We start from the raw sequence: 3,617 nt of genomic DNA, 5'->3' as shown, positions 1-3,617 counted from the left end.
CCCACCCTAACGCGTGGGAAACGTCACATCCGACGGGCGTCATTGCCAACGTCACCCACGCCCGGTCTGCGCCAGTTACATCCCGGCAGCACCTCAGTAACCGGCACATAACTAGCGCTTACTCCAGTAACTAGCGATGGTGGTTACTTCCCGGCAGCGCCTCAGTAATCAGCTCATAACTAGCGCTTACCCCAGTAACTAGCAGCGTTGGTTACTTCCCGGCAGCACCTCGGTAACCAGCGGTAACTAGCGCTTACTCCGGTAACTAGCGGCGCTGGTTACTTCCCGGTAGCACCTCAGTAACCAGCTCATAACTAGCGCTTACCCCGGTAACTAACGGCATTGGTTACTTCCCGACAGCACCTCAGTAACCAGCTCATAACTAGCACTTACTCCGGTAACTAACGGCATTGGTTACTTCCCGACAGCACCTCAGTAACCAGCTCATAACTAGCACTTACTCCGGTAACTAGCGGCATTGGTTACTTCCCGACAGCACCTCAGTAACCAGCTCATAACTAGCGCTTACTCCGGTAACTAGCGGCGTTGGTTACTTCCCGGCAGCGCCTCAGTAACCAGCTCATAACTAGCACTTACTCCGGTAACTAGCGGCGCCGGTTACTTCCCGGTAGCCCCTCAGTAACCAGCTCATAACTAGCACTTACTCCAGTAACTAGTGGCGCTGGTTACATCCCGGCAATGCCTCAGTAACCAGCTCATAACTAACGCTTACTCCAGTAACTAGCGGCGCTAGTTACTCCCCGGTAGCGCCTCAGCAACTAGCGGCGCCGTCCCGATGTAACCCCGCCCATCCTCCCCCGTGGAGTGCAGGCCACTCGGCCCAGCTTCGCAGAGATTATGTTTACATACATGTGACAGTACACACACCATTGAACATACCTGTTGTGCTGCTGTAAGTAAACGTGTTATATGTTCCACAAGCAATGTTCGTAATACTGTACTGATACGTACTTTGTATTACGGTACTATGTCACGAACAGTGTTCCGTAAATAAAACTCTCCTGACCCACTCACCGAGACGCGGGGACTGCACGGCGGCGTCTGGAAGGAATGGACAGGCAATGGTTGAGGTCAGCAACCTAACCAACGCCTTATAGAGCCTCAGCATTACACCCGTTATTGTATACAAGCACTCTCGAAATAAATGCTAGCATTGTGTTTGTTTTCTTTACTGGTTCAACTTGTGGATTCATTTTTTGGGAATCCTGCACCAGCACTCCCAAGTCCCTTGCACCTCTGCTTTCTGGATTCTCTCCCCATTGAGAAAATAACCTACACCTTTATTCCTACTACCAAAGTGCATGACTCCACCCTTTGCTGCACTATATTCCACCTGCCACTTCTCTGCCCACTCCCAACCTATACAAGTCCTTCTGCAGAGTCCCTGTTTTCTCTACATTACCTGCCCTTCCACCTATTTTCGTATCATCTGCAAACTTGGCCACAAAGCCGTCAATCCCCTCATCCAAATCATTAATATACAAGTGATAGAATTAGTAAATTGAAGGACGTTGTGGGTTCGAGATGAGAATAATCTGAAGTTATTGCAACTCAAGTAATGCTAACAGTCCAAATCCTCAGATTACCAACCAGAGAATTACATAAATTCTATTCTCATCACTGTCTTACCCACAATTCATCCTCTCTTTTGGAAATGAAGATTACAATGTGAGAATTACAGCAATTGTTATAAAAGCAAATCAGATTTTCAAAAATGGCATTGAAGATTAGATTAAAAGTCTGCCAATGAGTTTAAACGGGTGCAGAAGGGAAAGAAAGCATATTCAAAGTCAGCATTCATATAACCATATAACAACTACAGCACGGAAACAGGCCCGTTCGGCCCTACCAGTCCACGCCGACCACTCTCCCTGACCTAGTCTCATCTACCTGCACTCAGACCATAACCCTCTAATCCCCTCTTATCCATATACCTATCCAATTTACTCTTAAATAATAAAATCGAGCCAGCCTCCACCACTTCCACCGGAAGCCCATTCCATACAGCCACCACCCTCTGAGTAAAGAAGTTACCCCTCATGTTACCCCTAAACTTTTGTCCCTCAATTCTGAAGCTATGTCCCCTTGTTGGAATCTTCCCCACTCTCAAAGGGAAAAGCCTACCCACGTCAACTCTGTCCGTCCCTCTCAAAATTTTAAAAACCTCTATCAAGTCCCCCCTCAACCTTCTACGCTCCAAAGAATAAAGACCCAACCTGTTCAACCTTTCTCTGTAGCTTAAGTGCTGAAACCCAGGCAACATTCTAGTAAATCTCCTCTGAACCCTCTCCATTTTGTCGACATCCTTCCTATAATTTGGCGACCAGAACTGCACACCATACTCCAGATTTGGCCTCACCAATGCCCTGTATAATTTTAACATTACATCCCAACTTCTATACTCGATGCTCTGATTTATAAAGGCAAGCATACCAAACGCCTTCTTCACCACCCTATCCACATGAAATTCCACCTTCAGGGAACAATGCAGTTATTCCCAGATCCCTCTGTTCCACTGCATTCCTCAATTCCCTACCATTTACCCTGTATGTCCTATTTTGATTTGTCCTACCAAAATGCAGCACCTCACACTTATCAGCATTAAACTCCATCTGCCATCTTTCAGCCCACCCTTCCAAAAGGCCCAAGTCTCTCTGTAGACTTTGAAACTCTACTTCATTATTAACTACACCACCTATCTTAGTATCATCTGCATATTTACTAATCCAATTTGCCACACCATCATCCAGATCATTTATGTAAATGACAAACAACAGTGGACCCAACACAGATTTTTGGGGTACTCCACTAGACACTGGCCTCCAACCTGACATACAATTGTCAACCCTTACCCTCTGGTATCTCCCATTCAGCCATTGTTGAATCCATCTTGCAACCTCACTATTAATACCCAACGATTTAACCTTCTTAATTAACCTTCCATGTGGAACCTTGTCAAATGCCTTACTGAAGTCCATATAGACAACATCCACAGCCTTGCCCGTATCAATTTCCCTGGTAACCTCTTCAAAAAATTCAAGAAGATTAGTCAAACATGACCTTCCAGGCACAAATCCATGTTGACTGTTTCTATTCAGGCCTTGTTTATCCAAATAATTATATATATTGTCCCTAAGTATCTTTTCCATTAATTTTCCCACCACAGACGTCAAACTAACAGGTCTATAATTGCTAGGTTTACTTTTAGAACCTTTTTTAAACAAAGGCGCAACATGCGCAATGCGCCAATCTTCCGGCACCATCCCCGTTTCTAATGACGTTTGAAATATTTCCATCATAGCCCCTGCTATTTCTGCACTAACTTCCCTCAATGTCCTGGGGAATATCCTATCAGGACCTGGAGACTTATCCACTTTTATATTTTTCAAAAGTGTCCGTACCTCCTCTTCTTTAATCCTCATAATTTCCATCACTACTCTACTTGTTTCGCTTACCTCACATAATTCAATATCCTTCTCCTCGGTGAATATCGAAGAAAATAAATTGTTTAATATCTTAATTGTTTCAAGTGAAAAAGATTTGTTTAGAAATTCTGAAGATGGGCACAGCAGCAGGATGCCAACCACTGTTGGGGT

This window comes from Rhinoraja longicauda, chromosome 29 (assembly GCF_053455715.1).
Source record: "Rhinoraja longicauda isolate Sanriku21f chromosome 29, sRhiLon1.1, whole genome shotgun sequence".
NCBI lineage: Eukaryota > Metazoa > Chordata > Chondrichthyes > Rajiformes > Arhynchobatidae > Rhinoraja > Rhinoraja longicauda.
Note: the sequence above shows the minus strand (reverse complement) of the source record.